The following is a 27,838-nucleotide window of genomic DNA, read 5'->3' on the forward strand; positions in this document are numbered from 1 at the left end:
CAAAACAGAATATAGATTGCCACTTAACTTTTAAACTTTGATATAAATATTAAGAAAAGAGAGAACAATATAAAAGAGAGTCAATTTATAAGATCGAGAACAGCGATGGGAATATCGGCCCGAAAAGAATTTTTTTAAAATTGGTAACACAACCTAAAAAATGAGCAGTCATATGGCATTCAGCTCCCGAGAATGCAACACAATGCAATCTAAGCTCCCTCTCATTTCCTTTTAATGAACTTTGCCACCATCCCTACCACAGACTCATATTTTCAACAACATCTACTGTAATTTGCCCAGTTCAAGCAAGGAGTCCTCCAGTCTCTGGTCATAATTAGGCATTTTAGGCCTCATTGTCAGGTGTGGGGCTGGTAAATGTGGGCTGTGTAAAGCAATGCTTAGCCGGCAACTATGAACTCACCAAGGAACATCCCACCCCACCCTAATCTCTAAGGCAATTGTGCATTTGAAGTGGGGGCGGGGCTTATTTTGAAAACTTCCAGAGAAAGAAGGAATGCATAAACGAGTGACAGAAATGAATGGTCCTCCTCTCTAGAGCACAGAGGAGGAGCACAGCTGAGAACTGTGGAGCATTTCATTCACAACTAGGGATAACCAGGTGTTCTTATAATGGGAACTGTGCACTGTGAATTGGAGGCTCTCCTTTGGTCACAGGGGCTCCCTCTGCATTCAGGACTATGGAAAATAATTGATCTAAAACATGTGTAGGAGCCTTCAGAAGTCTCCCCACAAGGCACAGCCATACTCCTCTTTGTGGAGGGTCATTTGGGTGTCATATTGGTAGTAGAGCCTGCACCCAAAGCCCCTCAAGAGATTACAGTACCATATTTTTTGCTCCATAAGACACACTTTTTTCTTCCTAAAAAGTAAGGGGAAATGTCTGTGCATCTTATGGAGTGAATGTGTGGTCCCTGGAGCCGAATTGCCCAGGGGCAAAAAGCAGATCATGCTTTTTTTTTTTTTTTTTTTGAAAGAGGGAAGTGGGTGTTGAAAGGAAGGAGCTGATGCGCAAGCAATCAGGAGGGAGATAAGGGACCCTAGAGATAAAGGAGGCTGCCTGGGAGGGGGGAGGTAAGGAAGTGGGTGTTGAAAGGAAGGGGCTGATGCGCAAGCAATCAGGAGGGAAATAAGGGACCCTAGAGATAAAGGAGGCTGCCTGGGAGGGGGGAGGTAAAAGCCCATGGATCCTTGGGATTTTTGCATTGGGTCACCCCAAATTCATCATCAGATCACATAGCATGTCCATGGCTACAGCCTGCACCAAATAAATCATGCACCCACTATTTCCTGGGGCTGCAGTGGTGCAAAAATGTGGTTACAAAGCACGGATCCACATGGATCCTCAGGATTCTTGCCTGGGGCCCCCAAATTCACCATCAGATCACGTGTCTGTGGCCACAGCACAAACCACAAAAACCATACATCCACTGTTTCATTCAGAATATATTTTTTTCCTTGTTTTCCTCCTCTAAAAACTAGGTGCGTCATACGGTCAGGTGCGTCTTTTGGAGCAAAAAATACGGTACATGCCATCAAAATGGCAACAGAAGTCTTTTGTCTGTCATTTGGATTACAGTTCATGAAGGCCTGACTTCCACCGTGGGGAAGGCACAAAAAGAATCGCTTAATATTTATTGTGTCTTTCTGAGATCTGCACTCAAAAGCAGCAGCTTTTGAGCAGACGGTGGTGGCGGTTAGATTGATTGGATTGGAATCATTGCATTCTTACAACGCTTCGTATTTCCATTCAAATGCACCCCCAAAGCAGCTTCCAAAACAAAATAGCAAACTGAGGAGGGAAGGAGCAAAGGGAAAGGCTGATGGGTTAAAACAACTTAAGGATATTCATCAGAACAGTAGTCGTGATAACAGCATGTCATTTTCTCTCTGCGATACTCATGCGTTTCCTGTCCACACAAGTATTTTAATTGAAAAGTGCCACAGAATTTTTGCATTTGAATAAATTCATCCGTGCCGGCTGGAGAGAAAAGGGGAAATATTTGTGTTAGTATTAACAAGTGAACGATGAGAACTTTGTGGACTTTGTCCACAAAACGTATCAAAACAGAAGAGAACATATTTAAAGTTAAAATAAAATACAGTTCAACACCATTTTTTTATATGTATACCTAAAACAGAATCTCGAGTTTATTCTGCAAAAGCTACTACAATGTCAACATTAAAATAAAAGTTGCAACATGTGAACGATGCATGTCAAAATAAATACATATCCTTAAATCTCAGAATTTCTGCTGCAATTATTTAAAATAGGTTGCAAACACTTTTTTCCTCAGACTGCAAAAGAGGCTGACTTCCAAATGACTTATCAGTTTGTTCCTTGTAATAAAAAAAAGGAAGCCTCATTTTCATCCTGTCTGCAGTATTTCATCTTCTTAAGTAAAGCCCCCTATGCTTTTGAATTCTGGTGCTGGAGGAGACTCTTGAGAGTCCCATGGACTGCAAGAAGATCAAACCTATCCATTCTGAAGGAAATCAGCCCTGAGTGCTCACTGGAAGGACAGATCCTGAAGCTGAGGCTCCAATACTTTGGCCACCTCATGAGAAGAGAAGACTCCCTGGGAAAGACCCTGATGTTGGGAAAGATGGAGGGCACAAGGAGAAGGGGACGACAGAGGACAAGATGGTTGGACAGTGTTGCGTGGCAAGTTTCCTCCCCCAGTTGAAATGAAGACACGGACACGTTGCTTTAAGGTTAATGGGCGTGAAAGGCCACAACTTTATTGATTACGGAATTGAAGGTATTGGCCTTAGGCATTGGCTTCTATCGACTACCCGGCATGGTGACCGGGAAGGGTTGAACACACCGCAGGAGTCCTGTTGAAGTACGCCAACTAGGGTCCCACGGGTGTCACCGCTCGGGGGCGTGCCGGAGGCCCTACCTCTCCAGGCTTCGGACAAGGCCACGCCCCCCCTGGGAGTCCTCTACCGGACTACCCCTTCTCATTGGGGGAAGGTGATGGCGCTCCCTTCCCCCCTCCTTTTTCCTATAATTTGCCCCATGCCAATGCCTAACCGCCAACACCGTGAAAGTTGTGACGATTGCTACGAGGTAGGCGAAAAAACCAACTGGCAGGAAGTGCGCCAATTTGGAAAAATTCCTACCAGGCCCCTTGCGGCGACCAACCGAAGTCCATAGCAAGGCCAATTCTAGCTAAGCCTAAGGGTGGGTGGGATGGGAAAACCGCTCAGCTGTTGGGGCGAGGGGAAAAGAGGGCGGTCCCTGGGCGTGCCTGGCCTTAAGTAGCCCAGGCCGCGCCTCCCCTCGCCCACCGATTGGCGGGCTGGGTTGCAGGCATGCCCAGGGATTCCCCAACTCTCGCGGGGGCAAAGGAAGCCCCCGCGAATGTGGGAGGGTCCTGCTCGCAACGTCCTCTCCTCTCCATGCTCGGAAAGGGCTTTGCGTGGCAAGTTTCCTCCCCCAGTTGAAATGAAGACACGGACACGTTGCTTTAAGGTTAATGGGCGTGAAAGGCCACAACTTTATTGATTACGGAATTGAAGGTATTGGCCTTAGGCATTGGCTTCTATCGACTACCCGGCATGGTGACCGGGAAGGGTTGAACACACCGCAGGAGTCCTGTTGAAGTACGCCAACTAGGGTCCCACGGGTGTCACCGCTCGGGGGCGTGCCGGAGGCCCTACCTCTCCAGGCTTCGGACAAGGCCACGCCCCCCCTGGGAGTCCTCTACCGGACTACCCCTTCTCATTGGGGGAAGGTGATGGCGCTCCCTTCCCCCCTCCTTTTTCCTATAATTTGCCCCATGCCAATGCCTAACCGCCACAAGAGCAAGGCTCGCCGCCAATACCTTCAGGCCCGTAACCAACCCCTAATCCCAGCTATGATGTCCCCCAACCAAATGTCATTTCCCGCATCCGAAAGATGCACGCCATCCCATCTGTAGAGGGCCTCATTGTTGTACTGGATGCCTGGGTGGCCAATGACGCACCCGCCCAGATCTGCCACTCTACGTGCCACGGCCCGCTCCAAGACCTTTCTTGCTCTATTGATTCCAGCCGGGCTCACACAATCTCTCCATGTCCTCCTCTCAAGCAGCGAGGACCACAAGATGGTAACGCTTGGATAAGCCGCCACAAAATCTGTCAAATCATCAAAAATGCTCCATCTCAAATCGATGGCTTTTCGGTATGCCAAATCATTTTCGCCTAGCTGGATTATTAATGCATCTGGCGGCCCCTCAATAGCAGTTCTCGCCATCACGGCTGGTTTAAATTCACTCCAGCGCATCCCTCTACGCGCAATCCAAGCCAGCTCAACATTCGAAGGCAGATTCAAATTGTGCCCCATTCCGGAACTCAAAGCACGGTTTCTGGCCCAGTAAACAATGCTGTGGCCCACCAACCAAATGCGTATTTTCTTGGGTTCTGAAAGGAAAGTAGACGGAAATACCGAGATCAGGATTATTGCTGCAAGTCATAGATTTTTTCTAACATACGTTCTGTATGCATTAGATTTCCACCTCCCAAGATCCTTAATCCTTTCAGTGGAGAGCCCAAAATGCACTGCGGTGGTAGCGGCCCCGATGCGAAAGGAGTGGGCTGCAAATTCCGCCGCGGGAAAACCGCAGGCTGTTAGCGCGGTGCGCAGTACCCGTGTGAACTGGTGTCTGGCCAAAGGTGACCTATCCTCGTGTATCAGCAGTGGGCCAGGACCGCTGGGCCTCAAATAGAGGAAACGCCGTGTGTCTCTTACGGGACAGGGTCCGCGACCTTGTACCGCCGCTAAACGTAAGAGCGCACCCTTACCGAGCTGGTCCGTCTTAGAGCTCCGCACTTGAACGATTAGCTCGGACTCGGACAGGGACAAATCACTTATCAGCAAACCCCTCTGGGATTGAGACGCTCCGCGCTCACAGACTACCTCCCCAATGCGGAGAGCACCAAAGAAAGAAATGGAATAAGCGGCTGAAAACAGGCGCGCCTCGTACTTCGACCAACAGATTGCCCGTAATTTCTTGTGAATCTGTGTCAAAATGTCAATAGTTATGGGCCTCCGCCTATCCGCATTGGGGGGTTGCTGCCGACGCCAGCCCTCAAGGGTCTTACGAACGATAAAAGCTGCACATGGGTCTGTTGCAAAAAAGGCTTTGCAGAAATAAGAAATCCCTGCGGACTGAATGTTGAGTGTTTTTGGAGCCCTGCCCAGCCCCCTCAGGTGAGCCAAGTAGCGGAGAACCTCCCTCGTTGAGGGAATGGAATACGGCCCTGCGTTGGGCCTGCTGCTGCGAAATTTTAAGAAGTCGGCCCAGGCCTTCTTATAAGATCTCATAGTGGAAGGGGCCACGGCACCGAATAACCCCTCTATCACTTCTTGCTCCCAAGATTCCAGAGATGCTCCGGGAACGGCATCGATGATGGCTCCGCGTCTGGCGCTAACGAGCGGAAGCGCTCCATCTGAAAGCGAGATAAAGCATCCGCGATATCATTGTTAATGCCAGGTACGAATTTGGCCGAAAAGCATATATTGTGCTCTAAACACAGCAGGACGAAAGACCGGAGGAGATTACCGACTCTGGTGGAACGCGCAGATTGCCTAGATAGAACAGCTACCACAGCCTGATTATCCGTGTTGAAGCAAACCCTATGATTACGGAATTGCTCTGACCAAAGATGTACCGCTACCACTATGGGAAAGAATTCCAAGAATGTGAGGTCTCGGGTGATGGGTTGGCCCTGCCACTCTGAAGGCCACCTTTGAGCACACCACTGTCCCCGGAAATAAACACCGAAGCCCAGGGTGCCTGCAGCGTCCGACTGAACTTGGAAGTCAGCTTTTAGAGACAAGGAATCCTGCCATAAAGATATGCCATTATACTTGCTGAGGAATTGAAGCCACATGCCCATATCCGCCTTTACTTCTTTGGAAAGGCGAACCCTGTGTTGAGGAGCCTTAAGTCCCACGGCCAATCTAGCTAGACGGATGCAAAAGGGGCGGCCCGGCGCAACAACTCTACAGGCAAAATTAAGGTGGCCCAGCAAGGATTGAATTTGCCTAAGGGTGATCTTCTTAAGGGGCAGAAGCTGCTGGATGACCGCACTAAGGGCGGATAGCTTCTCTGCGGGCAAACGCGATGTTTGAGCCACAGTGTCCAATTCAATGCCTAGATAAATCAAGGAAGTGGATGGGCCCTCCGTTTTTTCGGCAGCCAGGGGCACCCCTAGTTCCTCCGAGAGTGCTGTGAAGGCGCCCAAGAGAGCAGAGCAGCCCTGCCTGCTGTCAGCCACTAAGATAAAATCGTCGAGGTAATGTGACACGCCCCTAGACCCTGTTCTGAAGCGGAGTGCCCATTCAAGGAAAGTACTGAATGACTCAAATGCCGCACAGGCTACAGAGCAGCCCATAGGCATCGCTTTGTCAATGAAATACTCCCCCTGGAATTTAAAGCCTAGCCAGCGAAAGTCGGTCGGATGGACCGGGAGGAGACGAAAAGCTGACTCGATATCGCATTTCGCTAGCAGCGCACCCCTCCCAAACTGCCGAATCATTTTAACTGCATGGTCGAAAGAGGAGTATTTTACCGTACAAAGTTCCTGGGGAATGGCATCGTTGACGGAGCCTCCCTTCGGGTAAGATAGGTTATGGATCATGCGAAATTCCCCTGGGGACTTTTTCGGGACTATGCCTAACGGGGAAATGTGGAGTCCTTCAAATGGAGGAACCAGAAAGGGGCCTGCTACCCTACCAGCCTTAATTTCTTTTTCTATCTTTTTTCTTGCTATGTCGGGTCTGTCCCTAACTGACTTTTGATTCTGAGGATCTCTAGGAGTAGGGGGAACCGCAACGGGTATTCTGAACCCACGAGAGAAACCCTCCCAGAGATACTGCGCGGCTTTTTGGTTTGGATACTGGTCAAGGAGTGCTCTTAGGGGCTGGAGACGGATAGGGGAATAGGCCAAACCGAGCTCTGGATTACTGGCGGTTACTCTGTCCCCTGTGAGAGGGACCGGGGGTGCCTCTGGCATTGTTGTGGAAGTACCCCCTGCCCCCCCGAAAGGGCTGCTGTTTGGACTTAAAGCACGAGGAGGCAGGATGGTTCCCCCAACACCTCTCACATTCATGGGTATACTTACAAAAGGGGCGGGAGCAGACGCCCCGATTGAACTCCCAACACAGACGGCGTCTTTTCGCTTCGATTTTACCATTTTTGGCTGAGTCCTGGTTTTTCTTGTCTATGTATGGATTGACGTCCATTCCCCAGTAATTAGGGTCGGTTAAGTCCCAACGGGTGGAAGGCAAGAGAGAGGCATTCCTACGAAAATTCTCATCGTAGGTCAAAGCCGCGTTTTCTCCCGCGAGTGAGTACGCATTCCTCACATGGGCCAGGTAGGCCACTAAATCCATGGATCTCCGAGGATACGCGGCAGAAATGACCCCCATGAAGACCTGGTACCCATCTAGCCAATTTTCAAATGTGCGTTCCGCCTTTGGGGTTCTATACCTCCTTTTTCCATAAGAGCGCCTCTTTTCGCCCTTTCCCATTACCTTAGTCGGGGGTAGCAGGGTAAATATATCGACATAATCCCCGTTGAGGATCTTATTCCTCTTTTTTTGTGACAGATGATTCCCCAGTATGAAATCGGTTGGCTGGTTGGTGGAAATTTTAACATCCTCCACCAACGCCCCATCCTTCCAATCCAGCACCCCATTGAAGGTTTTTCGATGGGAGTTGGCCCTCCTCTCATGAGCCCAGAGCGGGATCCCATGATTGGACTCGCCCAAGCCCCAGTATCCATCCATCGAATCCTCGGAATCAGACTCCGAAGAAGACGTACCTGTATCGTCTTCCGTCTCCGACTGCTTGGACCGTTTCCTCTTTGCGGACGTATGTTTCTTCTTAGCTTTTTTCTTACCACCTTGTGCCTCACCAGTTGGTGTGTTCCCACTGGCCGCCGGCTGAGCACTTGGCGGGTCGGGATGCTCCCCCTCCGAGCCGGAGCCAGCGCTGTCCTCCGTTGAGCTGTGCTGGGGTTGTTGATCCTGAAAAACACTGGGGGTATCTGCAGCCTGTGAGGGGGTGATGGTGCTAGTTCTTTTTGCAGGTGCCTTCCCCTTACTAGTACCCCTCGCCTGCGCCTTCCCTTTTCCCGCGCTACTGCTTGCCTTCCTGGCAGTAGCTGTGTGGGCACGCGTATTGGGGCGGCTAGCCACGGGGGGCCCTGGGAGAGCGTTGCCCCCTAAATTAGATTCTGCTCCCAGCTGTCCTTGATTATTCGGGAGAGTATCTGGGATCATGTCCTGAGATGGCTCGGGAGCCGGAAGCGCCAGAGCACCTCTAGGCTTGCATTGTCTGTAAAAGGTTTCGAAAGCCATAAAAAATTGGGCAAAAGCCTGAGGGTCACATGGCATGGCGGGCATCTGAGCGGCCCCTGTGCCATTGAGTGCGGGCTGGGTGCCAGAGGTGGATGGCTGCTGCTGGTCACCGCCTGATGCCATTCTTAAATTAATGGGAAAAAATGCACCGACTGCAAGACAAATGCAATGTGCGCTGCACAGAAGGTGCGTGGGATTCTCCCTTCTACTTTTTACTTATTCTATATCAATCTATGAAATTATTTAACTATTTATTTATTTATTTATCTATTTGACTTTTATTTTATTTTATTTTATTTATTTATTTTTTTTTTATTTTTTATTTTTTTTATTTATTTATTTATTTTAATTTATTTATTTATTTATTATTTATAATGAAGTTACTGTTACTAATTATTATTAATTTGCTTAGCAATAGACAATTATAAGACTGAAAACAGCTGGGGACCCAGGTAAGGGAAACCCAAATCTAGTCCTTCCTCCTGAAATGTGGGAATCTTTTGCCCAACGCACGGCTTGCACCCAAGTCTTTGAGATTAAGAGTCTTATGCTCTGGGGACTGAGCTACTCCTCCTACCAGTAAATATTATTTTATTTATTTATAAAACTGCTCAAAATTTGAATATAATCAACCGGTTTATTGATGATCGAATTAATAGATGCAGATCAGGATATAAATATATTCCTACTTAACTTGGTATCAATTGGTAAATATATTCTTAATAATTTTTAGTACTAGCTAATATTGTTGCTGATTGACTCAATATATGAGACTAAATGTGCAGATATTATACTTTGCAGTAAAACAGTAAAACAAAATATATTCCACCTTTATCTGGTAATCTGATGTTAACTTTCAACACCCGGTCTCCCATCCAATTTGAGACCACATTGGACCCTGCTTAGCTTTGCAAATGTGCTAGCAGTTTTATTGCTGCACCACCAGGGGGACTCTCCAATCTAGAGGGAAACAGGAGCTTAAACCTCCAAGAGGCAACAAAAGCTTGGCTAGTATTATAGCTGCTAAAGCCAATATACTATCTAGCACTACTAGGCAAATAAGCAAACCTGATAAGCACACAATCAAAGGCTGCTGCAGAATTAAAGGAATAAAATAACTAGGAATTAAATCACAGGCTGCTGCCGAATTAAAGGAATAAAATAACTAGGAATTAAGAAATTAAAGGAACAAAATAACTAGGCAAGTAAGCACATGATAAGCACACAATCACAGGCTGCTGCCGAATTAAAGGAATAAAATAACTAGGAATTAAGTAATTAAAGGAACAGAATAACTAGGCAAACAAGTGACCTGATAGGCACACAATCATAGGCTGCTGCCGAATTAAAGGAATAAAATAACAAGGAATTAAATCACAGGCTGCTGCCGAATTAAAGGAATAAAATAACTTGGAATTAAGTAATTAAAGGAACAAAATAACTAGGCACATAAGCAACCTGATAAGCAAACAATCACAGGCTGCAGCCAAATTAAAGGAATAAAATAGCACTTCCGATAGAGCTGCTAATATAACCCCTGCCGCTAGATGGCGAAGTTCACCAGGAGTTTGCTTGTAAACGCTGGAAGAAAAGCTTAAAAACGCTCCTCAAATTGGAAACAAATGTGCAGCCCTACGATAACCGTCAGCAGCCAATAATGCTGCAATGCCCAATGAAAATATCTATAAGTTCAGAGGAATAGGAAGGCAAGAATTTAACGATCAAAAGTAATTGCCAGGCCCTTGCCCTTGAACAAAATGGCTGCCCCTGTCCTCACACGTGACTGCACAAAATGGCGGCCAGTGCACTCTGCCCTATCTCAAAATGGCCCCTCTAGCTTCATCACGTGGTATCAAAACAGTGACGCCCTGTGGTTTGGGGACTCCCCTGCGCCCTGCTGGGCTTTTAGCTGCTGGGGGGGGGGTGGGAGGAAAAATAAGCTGGAGATAAAAGTCTGCAGGAAAAGGCTGGGTAAATAAGGAAGGTTGGAGGAAAAGCTGGGGAGCAAAGGAAATGGCAGAAGTTCACAACGCTGAAGTTCCCTGCTCAAGGTAAGAGGCAGCAGCTCTCTCCCCCAGAACCAATCAAACTGCCGCCCAACAGCTGATCAGCCGCTCAACAGCTGATTGCCCCCCCCAGCCTCCCTTTGTCGGAGGGCTGCAAAGATTGCTGCGAACAGCCAAAGCGGGAAGCTCCGCTCTCCCAATCACCTCACGTGAGCGCTGCAGCAGCTCACGTTAATCTGCTGCCAGAAGGAAGGTCCAAACGGCGAAGGGCGGCAAAGAGAGGAGATGGGGCGCCCACGCTGGATCCTTGTCGGGCTTCCTCACAGCGAAGGAGAAAACCGCTCAGCTGTTGGGGCGAGGGGAAAAGAGGGCGGTCCCTGGGCGTGCCTGGCCTTAAGTAGCCCAGGCCGCGCCTCCCCTCGCCCACCGATTGGCGGGCTGGGTTGCAGGCATGCCCAGGGATTCCCCAACTCTCGCGGGGGCAAAGGAAGCCCCCGCGAATGTGGGAGGGTCCTGCTCGCAACGTCCTCTCCTCTCCATGCTCGGAAAGGGCTTTCTCGAAGCTACCAGCATGAGTGTGACCAAACTGCGGGAGGCAGTGGAAGACAGAAGTGCCTGGCGTTCTCTGGTCCATGGGGTCACGAAGAGTCTGACATGACTAAACGACTAAACAACAACAACAACAACACATAAGGCCCCCTATGTGTGATGTGCTTGATATAAGAACAGAGCTGGCATTCAAGGATACAATGAAGCGAATCTTCTAGTGTTGCTGCCCCCACAGTTACTTAGACGGAGTTATCTGCCCATTTATCTCGCCCGTGGCACATGCTCCCGTCCCCACCACACTTTGTGGCCTTCTGCCTCAGCAGCATTTTTGTCATGCCCGATTATGAAAGGTGATGGAGTTCACAGTTTGGCACCTTTTTCAACTTTGGCAAACTGAGGGTGCAGGAATTTGAGCCATTTCAAGGCTAGCATTCCCACAGCAGTCTGAGGGGAGATGAGACCATGGCTGCGGTATTCCTTCTTTTTTAAAATTTTTCTCTTACCATTTTAAAATGTCTGTCAGTCTGCTAGCTGCTTCGGTGGCATGGAAGACAGAAGCCCTACAGAACTTCTGTGGCACCCTGCTGCTCTTTCCTCCAAGAGACATTGGTCCTGGCAAGGACGCTGTCATTTTCAAACCTGGTGGAACTCTGACCCATGGGGACACTGGTGTCTCTTGGAAGGAGAGGTAATGGCAACCATAGCTCTCTGCTCCTGATACTAGACTGCAAATGCTGAACTAAAGCAGAGCTTTCCAAACTTTTCATGTTGGTGACACACTTTTTAGACATGTATCATTTCGTAATTCAGTTTTACTAGAAAACCAGAGGTTAAACTAACCCCTTTTCCAGCCCCAGGAGGAGCGTGGGAGTGTTTGTGCGACACACTGCAGCTGACACACTAATGTGTCGCGAGACACAGTTTGGGAAGCTCTGAACTAGAGGGACCTTTGATGTAGTCCAGCAGGTCTCCTCTCTCTCCTCCATAACATCAGGTCATCCTAGTCATGGCATACAAAAGGGAGGAATACAGACAGGAAAATCCACTTACCTTCAAAAACTTCTCCAATCATACAGTAGTCTCCTGTACATGTACGATCAGTCGGAGTGCATGTCTCCTCTGTGTCCCATTTGGAGCAAAACCTGCATGTTATAGCATCTGCTGTAAAGGACCAATAATTGTGTTTTATTATTTGTCCCTGCAAACATTGCCCTTATTTAAAACTCGCCACATCAGCTTCATTAGGGGGTAGACCGGGAGTCCCAAGTTGTGGCTCCAAAGAAACAAAGCTCTGTGCCAGGCAGACAATGGGGGGGGAGGGGAGACTCCCACGTGGCAAATGGGAGGGCCTCCTCCCTCTGACCAGAATTAGTTAGAACAGAAAGGCAGAATTTGAATTAAATTATTCGGAGTTGGCTGGGATGTTACCTGGAGAAAAAAGGGTGCACTCCGGTAAAGGAGTTAGAGTTAGAGAGAGGATCAGAGGATGGTGGCTGATTTCTGTTTTGAATCCACAGCGGCTGTGGGATAAGCAAATCCAGGGGTAGGCAACCTAAGGCCCTGGGGCCGGATGCGGCCAAATCACCTTCTCAATCCAGCCCACGGATGGTCTGGGAATCAGCATGAGCAGAATGTGTGCTTTTATTTAAAATGCATCTCTGGGTTATTTGTGGGGCATAGGAATTCATTCTCCCCCCCCCCCAATGTAGTCTGACCCACCACATGGTCTGAAGGACAGTGGACCGGCCCACAGCTGAAAAAGGTTGCTGACCTCTGAGCAAGACCCTTTTGGGGTGTCAATGCCATGAACCCCTCCATCGTAGGCTCGGATTGCATATATGTATAAATAAACCTTACGTTATAAAGACAGCACAGTCGCCGCTGTGCCTCATTCCCAAAATGAAACACAAACCCTGGTTTAGCATGCCTGGAACCCCTGAAATCTTGGGCTGATCAGAGATTGGAGTGGTGTACAACAATAATAACACGTCCGTAGCCCTGGCGTGTTAGTTTGTGTGTTCACAGAGTTGTTGTTGTTGTTGTTGTTTAGTCGTTTAGTCGTGTCCGACTCTTCGTGACCCCATGGACCAGAGAACGCCAGGCACTCCTGTCCTCCACTGCCCCCCGCAGCTTGGTCAGACTCATGCTGGTAACCTTGAAAACACTATCCAACCATCTCGTCCTCTGTCGCCCCCTTCTCCTTGTGCCCTCCATCTTTCCCAACATCAGGGAGTCTTCTCTTCTCATGAGGTGGCCAAAGTACTGGAGCCTCAGCTTCACAATCTGTCCTTCCAGTGAGCACTCAGGGCTGATTTCCTTCAGAATGGAGAGGTTTGATCTTCTTGCAGTCCATGGGACTCTCAAGAGTCTCCTCCAGCACCATAATTCAAAAGCATCAATTCTTCGGCGATCAGCCTTCTTGATGGTCCAGCTCTCACTTCCATACATCACTACTGGGAAAACCATAGCTTTAACTATACGGACCTTTGTTGGCAAGGTGATGTCTCTACTTCTCAAGATGCTGTCTAGGCCTGTCATTGCCCTTCTCCCAAGAAGCAGGCGTCTTTTAATTTCGTGGCTGCTGTCACCATCTGCAGTGATCATGGAGCCCAAGAAAGTAAAATCTCTCACTGCCTCCATTTCTTCCCCTTCTATTTGCCAGGAGGTGATGGGACCAGTAGCCATGATCTTCGTTTTTTTGATGTTGAGCTTCAGACCATATTTTGCACTCTCCTCTTTCACCCTCAATAAAAGGTTCTTTAATTCCTCCTCACTTTCTGCCATCAAGGTTGTGTCATCTGCATATCTGAGGTTGTTGATATTTCTTCCGGCAATCTTAATTCCGGCTAGGGATTCATCCAGCCCAGCCTTTCGCATGAGGAATTCTGCATATAAGTTAAATAAGCAGGGAGACAAAATGCAGCCTTGTCGTACTCCTTTCCCAATTTTGAACTAGTCAGTTGTTCCATATCCAGTTCTAACTGTAGCTTCTTGTCCCACATAGAGATTTCTCAGGAGACAGATGAGGTGATCAGGCACTCCCATTTCTTTAAGAACTTGCCATAGTTTGCCATGGTCGACACAGTCAAAGGCTTTTGCATAGTCAGTGAAGCAGAAGTAAATGTCTTTCTGGAACTCTCTAGCTTTCTCCATAATCCAGCGCATGTTTGCAATTTGGTCTCTGGTTCCTCTGCCTCTTCTAAATCCAGCTTGCACTTCTGGGAGTTCTCGGTCCACATACTGCTTGAGCCTTCCTTGTAGAATTTTAAGCATAACCTTGCTAGCGTGAGAAATTAGTGCAATTGTGCGATAGTTGGAGCATTCTTTGGCACTGCCCTTCTTTGGGATTGGGATGTAGACTGATCTTCTCCAATCTTCTGGCCACTGCTGAGTTTTCCAAACTTGCTGGCATATTGAGTGTAGCACCTTAACAGCATCATCTTTTAAAATTTTAAATAGTTCAGCTGGAATACCATCATTTCCACTGGCCTTGTTATTTGCAGTGCTTTCTAAGGCCCATTTGACTTCACTCTCCAGGATGTCTGGCTCAAGGTCAGCAACCACACTACCTGGGGTATATGAGACATCCATTTCTTTCTGGTATAATTCCTCTGTGTATTCTTGCCACCTCTTCTTGATGTCTTCTGCTTCTGTTAGGTCCTTTCCACTTTTGTCCTTTATTATGGAAATCTTTGTACGAAATGTTCCTTTCATATCTCCAATTTTCTTGAACAGATCTCTGGTTCTTCCCATTCTATTGCTTTCCTCTATTTCTTTGCATTGCTTGTTTAAGAAGGTCTTCTTGTCTCTCCTTGCTATTCTTTGGAAATCTGCATTCAATTTCCTGTATGTTTCACGATCTCCCTTGCATTTTGCTTGCCTTCTCTCCCCCGCTATTTGTAAGGCCTCATTGGACAGCCACTTTGCTTTCTTGCATTTCCTTTTCATTGGGATGGTTTTTGTTGCTGCCTCCTGTATAATGTTACGAGCCTCCATCCATAGTTCTTCAGGCACTCTGTCCACCAAATCTAAATCCTTAAACCTGTTCCTCACTTCCACTGTGTATTCATAAGGGATTTGACTTAGATTGTATCTTACCGGCCCAGTGGTTTTTCCTACTTTCTTCAGTTTAAGCTTGAATTTTGCTATAAGAAGCTGATGATCTGAGCCACAGTCAGCTCCAGGTCTTGTTTTTGCTGACTGTATAGAGCTTCTCCATCTTTGGCTGCAGAGAATATAATCAATCAGATTTCGATGCTGCCCATCTGGTGATGTCCATGTGTAGAGTCGTCTCTTGTGTTGTTGGAAAAGCGTGTTTGTGATGACCAGCTTGTTCTCTTGACAGAACTCTATTAGCCTTTGCCCTGCTTCGTTTTGATCTCCAAGGCCAAACTTGCCAGTTGTTCCTTTTATCTCTTGACTCCCTACTTTAGCATTCCAATCCCCTATAATGAGAAGAACATCCTTCTTTGGTGTCACTTCTATAAGGTGTTGTAAGTCTTCATAGAATTGGTCAATTTCAGTTTCTTCAGCACCAGTAGTTGGTGCATAAACTTGGATTACTGTGATGTTAAAAGGTCTGCCTTGGATTCGTATTGAGATCATTCTATCATTTTTGAGATTGCATCCCAGTACAGCTTTTGCCACTCTTTTGTTGACTATGAGGGCCACTCCATTTCTTTTACGGGTTTCTTGCCCACAGTAGTAGATATGATGGTCATCCGAACTGAATTCACCCATTCCCGTCCATTTTAGTTCACTGATGCCCAGGATGTCAATATTTATTCTTGCCATCTCATTTTTGACCACCTCCAACTTACCCATGTTCATGGTTCTTACATTCCAGGTTCCTATGCAATATTTTTCTTTACAGCATTGGACTTTCCTTTCGCTTCCAGGCATATCCGCAACTGAGCGTCCTTTCGGCTTTGGCCCAGCCGCTTCATCAGCTCTGGATCTACTTGTACTTGCCCTCCGCTCTTCCCCAGTAGCATGTTGGACGCCTTCCGACCTGAGGGGCTCATCTTCCAGCGTCATAACTTTTATATGCCTGTTGTCTTTGTCCATGGAGTTTTCTTGGCAGGGATACTGGAGTGGCTTGCCGGTTCCTCCTCCAGGTGGATCACGTTTGGTCAAAACTCTCCACTATGACCTGTTCATCTTGGGTGCCCTGCTCGGCATAGTTCATATGTTCTCTGAGTTCTTCAAGCCCCTTCACCACGGCAAGGCAGTGATCCATGAAGGGGGTTCACAGAGTTAGCCTTTCAGAAACACTTGAATCCCAAACACACACCGCCTAAGCCAATACAGGGAAGCCACGTCTTATTCAGACTTTACTTAAGTGATCCCAAGTTTGGCAGGGAAATGATGAATCAAATGGAAAATGGGTGGGGTGGGTGGAAAGAAGGGCTGGTGGCTGGTCCAGGCAGAGCAACACCCCCACACTCCCTACACACAGAGGCCCCTTCTCTTCCTTTCCACAGCTGGCTCAGAAAAAGCAACCCACCCGAATCCTGTCCCCCAGGCTGGGTGCATTGGGTGAGGGCAATTATTAGAGCAGCAGCAGCAGCCGCCGCCCCGGAAAGGAGTGGAGCAGCAGAATGGGAAACCTGGCATGAAGGGAGCTGTTAAGAGACCCATTGTACTGTAAGCAAGCTGGAGGGCTTAACAGATCTCTCTCCACACCAGGTTTTCCATATGCAAAGAGGAAACCAGTAAATGGCTTGGGGTGGAAGAAAGTTTCTTTCTAAACAAAAGGTCTGCATCTTTGCAGGGAGACGACAGAGGCAGCATCAGCTAGAAAAATACTGAGGGAGGAGAAGAGAAACTGTGGGAAGAAGTGGGGCTTCCCAAGACCCGAGTAAGTAAACTGGAGGGCTTAACTCAGAGCTCTTAGGGGCTGGAGGTGGTTGTGGGGATTGTTTTGGCTTTGTACAATTTTGTTTATATGCACAACCCCTGGAAATTAACCACCACTACCACAGAAGGCTTGACCATAGCACCGTTCAAAGCACTTGCAGGGTTTCTTCACTTTAGGAAGACAGGCAGATTAATTATATACATTAACTATTGTCTTGTTTTTCTTTTACCTCTTGTAAGGAGGGATGGGGATGATACTTACCCCCGGACTTGAGGCAAAGTAGAGCACAGACTGCGAGCAGCCAGGCCTGAGCCCAACGTGGGCGCCGATTATCAAGAAAGAAGTTCTGTCCCATTGGAAAATCTTTTCCTACTGAGAGACTGGTTTCCGAAGGCTGACGGCTGAGGGACACACTTGGCTCTGTGGCAATAAGCTGTAACAGGAGCACAGCTTCTAGTAAGGAACACGCCCCACAGTTTGAAGGACGAGGTTCAAAACAGCTTTTATAAAAGGGATGGGAGGAACCTTCCTAGCTTCTTGGGACATGTGCTCCTTGTGGGCTTGAAAGATATGAGAAGCCTCTGGCAATGTGCTGGGGTGGTTCTGAAGAGTGATGGGGATGTGGGTAGCGGTTCCCTTCGACTCTTTGGGGCATAATGTACTGATTGTTCAGACAAACACAAACGGGCTAAGGAGGAACCAGCTGAATACTTTACAGAATGTCCCAGGCAGCAGTGGCTTCCAGATGCTATACAACATTGAAGGAATGCTTGTTCCTTTTGGTGGGCTTTCTGTCCACCTCCATATTTCTTGGTTGATCGAGTCCCACAGGATCAAAGCTGCGATTGATGCTTGCAAGTAGGGACAGGCTGGTTGGTTAGTCAGTTGGGTGAAGCCATTTTATGTTCCATGCTGGCTGCAAGGACTTGGGGAAACACCCTCGTATGCTCTGGTTGTGCTAACTGATGTGAGTTCCATTAATAGTCCATCTATTTTAGACCATACTCAAAGACATAGGTCCCTGTAACCACACTAGCTTATTTCATGCCTTGCCTTCACATCTTCATAAAGTTTTGCAGCTCCACAATATTAGCTATAGATGCCAATGTATCAATTATAGCATTGTAGAGTTGGAAGGAATCTCAATAGTCATTTAGTCCAACTCCCTACAATGCAGGAATTTCAATTAAAGAACCTCTGGCAGATGGTCACCCAAACCTCCAATGAAGGAGACTCTGCCACTTTCTAAAGGAGTCTGCTCCACTGTCAAACAACTTCTACTGTCAGAAAGTTCTTCCTAATCTATCAACATATAGATGTGGTGATGCATCAATCACTGGGGGAGTGGGAAGAGAAAGTGATTTGTTTGTGTTACTGTATCTTGGTGGGTATAAGCTGTGTATCCAAACCATGGGGGACCACTAACTGTCAGGAGTTCAGCGTACACTCGAGTAGGACCCCGGCAAAGACATATGCCCCACTGGTATGTACCCTCCCTCCTGGTCAATCGTTCAGGAGCTTCAAAAGCTTTCTTCAGCCCGAACAGACCGATGCCAACAGACACCGGCACACTTAGGGATCTGCAGAGTCTTCACAGTTCGCGTGACAGACCTCAGCATTTTGGCTAATCTACTTTATTTACATATAAACACACACGGAGCACTGCAACGTGGCTCCCTCTCTCTCTAGCATCAGACAGCAAAGAGAAGGGGGAAAGGACAATAGTCCCACTTCACGGAACACAGTAACACAAACATCCTGTCTCCGTCACTTCCCATCCCACTCTGTGAAGTCAAAAGTCCTCAGTTATTGGGCAGGTATTTAAGGGATTAGATGGTTCCTGAGGTATCTTGGACCCAAATTGTTTAGAAGCTTGAAAATCAATATAACATCCTTAAACCTGGTCCACTAGCATAGGGGCAGCCAATTCTCTTAATTGAGCAGTTAAATCTTGAATAACTGGCTGCACAGATGCTACTGCAGCTCTGGTACTGAATAAATAATGTCAGAAAATCAAAGTGTGGTACTTAACCATGCTTGGAAGTTGGCACTGTAGAATTTGATGGTATAAGTGCGGGAGTAGTTCCTATTAACCATTGCAGGCAATTGTCAACTTGCATGGAGGGAAGAGTGAATCTGTTGACTAGCAAGTAATAGCTTTTTCCACCGGTCTTGCCCCAGCTTCCAGCCCTGGAGCCCTCATAATGAAGTTGTTTCCAGAGAAAGACTCTGTTTGCCCACAGTTGGTTTCACCTGTGCTGCTCTACTTCCAGCCCAAAGAACCTTCAGAAGGCAGTTGATGCCATGGGCATTGGGTGTATGTGCACTTTAATGAACCGAAGGGAGGGAAGGATTATGAGTCATGGGAGTTGCAGAGCATTTGTGTATGAACTAAGCGGCCTCGGCCCAGTATACATGAAGGAGCGTCTCCACCCCTATCGTTCTGCCCATACACTGAAGTCCGAGGGCCTTCTGGCGGTTCCCTCACTGCAAGAAGTGAGGTTACAGGGAACCAGGCAGAGGGCCTTCTCGGTAGTGCCATCTGTGCTGTGGAACACCCTCCCACGAGATGTCAAAGAAATAAACAGCTATCTGAGTTTTAGAAGACATCTGAAGGCAGCCCTGTTCAGGAAAGCTTTTAATATTTGATGAATTATTGTATTTTAATATTTTGCTGGAAGCCGCCCAAAGTGGCTGGGGAAACCCAGCCAGATGGGCGGGGTGTAAATAATAATAATAATAATAATAATAATAATAATAATAATAATGTTGTTGTTGTTGTTGTTGTTGTTGTTACAGTGCTGGGTTTATTATTTGGCTGCTGTCAAGCCAACATACCAACGTACCGCACTGTGATAGAATATGAGAGGACACTTCCTATTATGGACCAGTAGAACGAGGTAATCAATTGTTGTTTAACATTATTGGTCTTTCGCAAGACTCTGAAGAAATGGAGTCTCTGTTGGGCTTTCCTAACCACCTGAGTTATATTGTTTTCCAGGTGAGGTCTTCACTAAGGTAGACTCCCAGGAATTTAAAGGAAGAGACTCTCTCCACACAGCCCCCCCCCCCCCCCCCCGATATACAACGGGGCTAGTTCTCCTCTCTTCCTCCAAAAGTCCAAAACCATCTCCTTTGTTTTGCTAATATTTAGGTGCAAGTTATTCTCGAGGCACCATGTAGATACTTTTTGAAGCTCCGCCCTGTACGCTGATTCATCTCCACCTGTAATTAGACCCATTATGGTAGTATCATCTGCAAACTTAATAATTACAGGGGATGGATCAGATGAAATACAATCATATGTATACGACGAGTACACACATCCCTGTGGAGTGCTAGTGCTGAACCTCAGGGAGATAGATGTAACACACTGACTGCTTGCAATAAACTTTCCTTTTACACCTCCTGGTGTGTGCCGCGTGGTTTCGGGGTGTTTGTTTATTTTGAAATGTGCTGTTGATGGACGGTGCAAGTGCATGTTTGGGGTGCCTGCAGCAGCTGTCACGAGCTTCATGTGCATTTGTTTACTGGGTCATGCTGCGTTGCAGAGTTGGTGCATGCAGCTGTGTTATGGGGCGTGCCTATGGTGGGCTGGTGGGTGGCAACTGGTTGACAGTGCTGTGGTTGCTATGGACACCATGTATGCCCGTTCTCTGTCCCCATGGGATGTGCGTGAGCGCTCTTGAAGTGGCAATGCCAAGATAAGATCCTTGGGGGTGGTCCCATTTGTAGAACCATGGGACAGCTCTCTGGTTTTAGGGTTTCTTCCCTCTTCGCTGGCAGGGGCTTGCTCAGCCAGTGTTGGTCCATCCCAGAGGCTCCTAAGCAGTCCTATTTCTCTGGGAAAACAGGAGCTGGAACTCACCATAAACATCTCCCTCATTCTCTTAGAATGGCAATAGTGCCCACCTGAGAGGTGCCAGAACTGAGTTCCTGTGAGTTCCCCCTTAAAGAAAACCCTGCTCCTAAGCACCATTTGGGGTAGAGGTCACTTAATTGTGCTGGGAGTGTTTCTGCTGACTTTCTATCATTAGGATTGATCCGTTTGATTGATCTTTATAAACATTTATTTTTCACTCATCTGCTTCTGTCATCTGCTCAAGCCAGCCCCCACCGTGCTTCTCTGTAGGGAACATGGGTGGCACTGTGGTCTAAACCACTGAGCCTCTTGGGCTTGCCAATTGGTTGGCAGTTTGAATCCCTGCAACGGGGTGAGCTCCCGTTGTTTGGTCCCAGCTCCTGCCAACCTAGCAGTTCAAAAGCACACCAGTGTGAGTAGATAAATAGGTACCACTCCGGCGGGAAGGTAAACGGCGTTTCTGTGCGTTCTGGCTTCCATAACGGTGTTCCGTTGCGCCAGCAGCGGTTTAGTCCTGCTGGCCACATGACCCGGAAAGCTGTCTGTGGACAAACGCCGGCTCCCTTGGTCTGAAAGCGAGATGACTGGACCTAACCGTCCAGGGGTCCTTTACCTTTTTACCTCTCTGTGACTGCACCAAAGTTGCTTAATCTCAACCTATTAGTCTATTTTTATAATGATTGATTTACAACGGGAAGCAGTGATGGCCACTGAACTAGATGGGTTTAAAAGAGGATTGGACAAATTCATGGAGGGGAAAGCTATGGATGGCTACAAGCTATGAGGCAGCAATGCTTATAAACACCAGATTCTGGAAACCACAGGAAGGGAGAGTGCTCAAATTCTGCTTGCGGGTTTGTCATGGGCATCTGGTTGGCATCTGTGAGAACTGGATGCTGGACTAAGATGGGTTGTTGACCTGATACAGTAGGCTCTTCCTGTGTTCTTAATGTGTATTGGTCAGAGTTTATGAACCAACTTCCCTTGGACACTTGTCAGCCTCATAACCCTGTGCCTTATGTGTGAAAGTGAGGTCCTTATTTTCCTCCGGCGGCTGAAAGGATGTGACCACACATAACCAGAAGTTGAAATCTGATTTTGATATTTATTTGCGATGACAATAGCAGAAGATCAGTTAATGCATTTCAGTTTAAGAAAAATGGAAGCCTAATATTCTCAAAGGAAACAAAGGTTATACATAAGTGAATGTCAAGGAAGGCAGAATATAAGGAACAAGGCGTGCAAGGGGAAATCAGGGTACAATATTTATATGGGGAACAAAAAAGAATGTGGATTACAACTTAAGGTTTAAACTTAAAGCAGAAGGGGGGGAATCAGAAGCATCAGATAAAATAACAATAGCACAAACAAGTGGTCTCACTTACAAAACTAGCAATCATTGTAATGGTTATCTAACTCTTTGATTTAACACCTAGAACGCTCCAACAGTCCAAACTAGTTAAAAGCTTTGTTGCATTACAGTTACAGAGCAATGATTCGTAACAGGAAGAAAAGGGTAAAGAGATTTCTCTCTAATCAAACAGAGATTCAGAGGACCAGAGTTCTGCAAGCTCACAGGAGAGTTCCATTCAGAATCCAAGGGACAGCAGCCTAAAAGGTCATAAGTAGAATTGGCTTCAACGCCATCTCTGTACATCCTGACTGAGTATAGGATCAAATCAGTGGCGTGAAGTGATATTTTTCATAGAGGAACAGTTCGGGCCAGTGGTGCCAGTTTGCTAGAGTGATGGGGGGATGTGACGTTGTGTTTGTGACATCCTGACATCGCAAGTTTAAGCGTTGCGCATCTCTCCCTAAGCTGAGCAGAAGCCTCCCACACTTTGGGAAGAAGGTGCCAATGCTCCAATTTACCAGGATCATTTAGGGGACTAGTCTAGTCCCCATAGTCCACTGACCACACACCACTGTATGAAATACCCAAACAAGTCAGTTAAGGACTGACCAATGACCACTGTGCTCCCAGAACTCAGGGAGACACCTGCTATGCCAGAAGTAGAAAGGCAAATATTATCAATGACATGGGGTTGTGTTCAATTAGTTCCTACTCAGAGTGGGTAGGCTAGGTTCATTAGCTTCAATAGGTCTACTCTGAATAAAGCATAGTGGAACCTAAGTTAGTTGTCTTCATTAACCTCAGTGTGCTAGCACTGGGCACCTCCCACGTTCCGCAATTTGTTCAGAGTATATGTGGTGTGCCCTTCAGCAGACAAATCTGCAAAACAGCCACACAAGCAACTGGCAACCCAAAGTGTTGGTCGTGAGCGAAGTCGGGTGTGAGATTAGTGCAGCAGGGGCTGCGAGAGCTGAGCTTCTGTCTTTCCAGCAAAGCACAATGTGTACAGCACCACTTGGCCAGTGACTATCACCTCACCAAGGAATACCCCCTAAGAGAATTATGCCCTTTTTTTTTTTTTTTTTTGCAGGTTGTGTGTGTTCTTTTTTGAACAATAGACAATGACAGATGGCGTAAACGAGTGAACACAAAGGAGTGCTCCTCTGCTCTGGAGCAGGGAGAAGGAACAAAATTGTGAACAGAATGAGAATTGATTCACAACTGTTCCTAGGCTACCATTCTGATGCTGGGGACCGTGCACTGTGAAGTGCTGTCTCCTGTGCTCATGAAGTCTCGCCATGCATTTAGGAAAATCATTGCTTTAAAATGTGTGGGGCTCCTCCATGAATACAGAAGGCTGTACACACCACACAGTCAGGCTCCAATTTGTAGAGGGAGATGATGGTGATGGGGGGAAATTCAGTTGGTTCCCCCCCCCCAAAAAAAAGTCCCTGTTTACAGGGACAAACACCTGTTTGTCATTTGCATCGCAATGGCTTCTACTGTGGGAAAGGGAAATGCGTGTTATATGTGCCTTAGGCAGAGGTGTCAACTTGAATAAAATGTTGGGGGGGGGGGACAGGTAAGCCCAGCCCCACATAATCAACCACATGACGCAGCACACACACACATATAAATGACAATGCCCATCAACATTTGGGGGGGACTTCAAATATTTTAATTGGGGGAGGGGCTGAAGGGCCCTTGGTCCCTTGGAGTTGGCTCCTATGGCCTTAGATTAAGTTTTAAAACAGAGGTCGGTGTCACAGCAAAGGTAGTCCACTCTTGTGCGCTCATAAACATACTTTTGTCCACACCTCAAACCCGGAGTGTTGTAATGACAGGACAAGTGGTGGCTTAACTTTTTCCCAGTTTTGACTAGAAATTGAAAAAAAGAGTGTTCATGTTAACTGGTGAACGAAGGAATACAATTTTATCGAATTAGTTTAAAGACCCTATCATACAGGAGCAAAGAGGATACAGTGGTACCTCGGGTTACAGACACTTCAAGTTACAGATGCTTCAGGTTACGGACTCCACTAACCCAGAAATAGTACCTCAGGTTAAGAACTTTGCTTCAGGATGAGAACAGAAATTGTGCAGCAGTGGCGCGGCGGCAGCGGTAGGCCCCATCAGCTCAAGTGGTACCTCAGGTTAAGAACGGTTTCAGGTTAAGAATGGACCTCCAGATCGAATTAAGTTCTTAACCTGAGGTACCACTGTATACCAATAAGGGCATCAGAAGTGCCACATAAAAGGAAGGTGTCTTTTAAAAACTCCCCATTAAAATAGGCCTAAAACAGAATTTTATTTTATTTTTTACCATTTTGCAAAAACTACTAAAATTTAATCATTACCATAAAATGTGTTAAAAGACAGGAGAGATATATCACAATACATTTATGTCCTTAAAACTCCAAATTCCCACCCTCAGTTCTCTACAAATGATTCCAAATAACTTTTTCCTAAGACGGGAAGTCTTTACTATGACATACTTATTTGTTCCTTGTAACAGAAACCTTACTTTTTCCTACCACACTCCAGGGTTTCTATGCACTTAAGCAAGGGCAGTGTTCTAATTTAATGTTAGAACAGAACTGACATTCAAGAACATAATGAGGTAAAACACAACTGTTTCTACACAATTGCATAGTCCATCTTAGACTAATAGGCCTATGAATCCCCACAGCAGCAGGCTTGAGTCCATCTATTCAAAGTAGGGTTGGGTAAAATATTTCTGATATTCTATTTTTCAGTGAGAAATGGCAGGTGTTTTTCATACTGCTGCTGGCAGTCTGCACTTGCCAGCCAGTGAACAATTACATGACCAAGTGTATTGAGAGCCTGAGGTAAAAATTCAACCTGCTATGCTTAATTATTATTAAGGAAAGGGGATCTTTCATTTACTGAATATTCATCTTGATTTGCTTGTACAAAATTTCCAGGGGGTCCAATTATATCTGGTCTTTATTTCTTTCAGCGTATTATTATTATTATTATTATTATTATTATTATTATTATTATTATTATTAGTTTTACTCTGGGTGGATCTACACAGGAAAAAACCCACTATAAATAAGTCAGAAATTAAATCGCTATAAAAAAGGGGGGAAATGCTGTGTAAAATCACAAAGAAAGTTTTTTGGCTCTCCAGTGTTGCGTGTTTATAACGCATTCAACGCACTGTTTTGTTTTTTTTTACTAATGTGGCTGAGTCCTCAGATTGGACTCATTGAAATGAATTATCTATTAAATTTAATCTGTCTCCTCTGAGTAAAACTCAGTTGAATGAGTATACAATAATAGAGAAAACGCATTGTTATAATCTCAGCTATATAAGGTGTTAGGTTTTCTTGAACTTTATGTTGCTTTTCATTTGGTTAATAGCTGTACACAACTCTCCCAGATTTGGAGATACTGCAAGCTCATCTCTAACTTGTTTTTGCAGAATTTGTGAGAGGACTTCAGCAGCTACAGGGGAGTTGTGGTTAAGGGGATGCTGGTAATGTTCTTTCTAGTGCAATGCAATAGCTTCTTTATCTTTTAGAAGTGTGGTACCGTCTGCTGAGCGTAGAGGGCATATGCCATGATTTATTGGCCCATAGATGGTCTTTGTGGCTTTAAAGAAACTCTGTGCATCATGAGTGTCAGCTAAGTGCTGGATCGCTTGAGTTTTTTTAATCCACCAGGTGTTCTTTAGTTCTTTGCTTCTTCTTTGAACCTCAACCTTAGCGTTGGCATAGGCTTTTTTTTTCTTAATGGCTCAGTTTCTATCTCTTTGCCAGATCTGAAAGACCTTCCTTTTCTTGTCAATCATGTGTTCAATCTCACTGTCATTCTCATCAAACCAGTCCTGGTGTTTCTTGGTTTGGTATCCAATAGTTTGTTCACAAGCTGCAATAATGGATGTTTTTTTGCTTGTTCTAGTGTTCTTCAATGTTATCAGGGAACTCTGAAAGCAGATGGTCCTTAAGAGTCATGTGGAAGCAATCCCGCTTAATAGGATCTTGAAGGGCTTGAGTGTTCATTTTGCGCCTCGGTTTCCTTCTTTGAAGCCTGTGTTGAGGTGTAAACTTGATAGCCATCGTGGAGCGTATTAATCAGTGATCTGTCCAGTTTCAAATATCTGTCTGTTTGCTAGCTGCTTTGGTGGTGTGGAAGCAGGAAGAAGAAGAGTTTGGATTTGATATCCCGCCTTTCACTCCCTTTAAGGAGTCTCAAAGCGGCTAACATTCTCCTTTCCCTTCCTCCCCCACAACAAACACTCTGTGAGGTGAGTGGGGCTGAGAGACTTCAAAGAAGTGTGACTGGCCCAAGGTCACCCAGCAGCTGCATGTGGAGGAGCGGGGAAGCAAACCCGGTTCCCCAGATTACAAGACTACCGCTCTTAACCACTGCACCACACTGGCTCCTAAACAAAGGGAACATTATAGAACCTTTGTGGCCCACTTGCTGCTGCTTCCCATTCTTCCAAGAGGCACTGAATCTGTCAAGGACTGAATCATTTCCAAAACTAGTGGATCCATGTGAGCATGGAGACAATGGTGTTCCTGGGAAGGAGGGGAAACGGCAGCCAGAGCTCTGCTCTTGGTGCTATGCTGCAGGATGCTTATGAGAAGGAAACTTTTTTGTTATTTTTTGTTTTTAAAATGTGTACTTTGGCATATAGGTAAAGGTAAAGGGACCCCTGACCATTAGGTCAAGTTGTGACCGATTCTGGGGTTGCGGCACTCATCTCGCTTTATTGGCCGAGGGAGCTGGCGTACAGCTTCCGGGTCATGTGGCCAGCATGACTAAGCCGCTTCTGGCAAACCAGAGCAGCGCACGGAAACGCCGTTTACTTTCCCGCCAAAGTGGTACCTAGTTATCTACTTGCACTTTGACGTGCTTTTGAACTGCTAGGTGGGCAGGAGTAGAGACCAAACAACAGGAGCTCACCCCATCACAGGGATTTGAACTATCGACCTTCTGATCGGCAAGTCTAGGCTCTGTGGTTTAACCCACAGCACCACCCGCGTCCCTACTTTGGCATATACTTTGGCCCAAAGGTGGAAAAACTCCAGCCATGTAAATGTGGTACATGGGGCTTTGTTAAACACATTGAGGCCCAGAACCTGGAGCACAACTAAAGTGAAGACTACCCAGGGTGGCTGGGGAAACCCAGCCAGATGGGTGGGGTATAAATAATAAATTACTATTATTATTATTATTATTATTACTACTACTACTACTACTACTGCTCTTACAAAGAGCAAGTTAGAATTATTTAAGATGCTCGGATACAGATACAAGGTGCATCTTGAAGCCTGTGCACATTCCTAAAGTGTAACTCCTCAGATGCAAAACTGGACAACAGTTTTGCATGTGAGAGCACTTTGCAAGTCCATTACAGTTATGCTTTTCATAGTGTGTGCACATGTACGCATATGTGGCGACTGTGGGAACAGAATGCTGAGCCAGATGGACTTTGGGGATGATCCAGCACAAACCCCTGTGTCCTCCTTGACATTAGGTCAGCCTAGTCAAACCTACGAAAGGGAACCTGGGAAAAGAGGGGGAGTGGGGAAAATAGGCTCCTTACCATCATATACAATTTTCTTTGAGCACCTAACTCCAGGACATCTGCGGTATAGAGGCCAACATGAACTCACTTCGTGCCATCCATCGCACACTCTGCATTCTACGGCATCCGCTGTAAGAGGCAGGCATTTTTTTCATAAAATCAAAGAACTGTAGAGTTGGAAGGGGTCCAGAGGGTCATCTAGTCCAACCCCCCCCCCCCCCCCGCTGCAATGCAGAACTGTCAACTAAAGATTATTGTTCGTCCCTGCAAAGG

At 46.5% G+C, this 27,838-nt stretch overlaps 3 long non-coding RNA genes across 3 annotated transcripts in view; 1 reads left to right on the plus strand and 2 right to left on the minus strand.

Moving 5' to 3' along the window:
* The window catches only part of LOC307209147, a 109,635-nt gene that overhangs the window by 10,324 nt on the left and 71,473 nt on the right, over positions 1-27,838 (plus strand). The gene's annotated exons all lie outside the window — the stretch shown is intronic.
* Positions 1,132-17,278, minus strand: LOC307209132. The gene is made up of 3 exons (XR_013835322.1): positions 17,048-17,278; positions 11,977-12,087; positions 1,132-1,999 (listed from the first exon to the last, which is right to left on the minus strand). It is a non-coding gene; the product is annotated as an uncharacterized lncRNA (long non-coding RNA).
* On the minus strand, positions 23,658-27,691 carry LOC307209138. Its single transcript, XR_013835328.1, has 2 exons — positions 27,584-27,691; positions 23,658-23,880 (listed from the first exon to the last, which is right to left on the minus strand). It is a non-coding gene; the product is annotated as an uncharacterized lncRNA (long non-coding RNA).

The sequence above is a fragment of the Podarcis cretensis genome (assembly GCF_951804945.1).
Source record: "Podarcis cretensis genome assembly, chromosome: 2".
Lineage (NCBI taxonomy): Eukaryota > Metazoa > Chordata > Lepidosauria > Squamata > Lacertidae > Podarcis > Podarcis cretensis.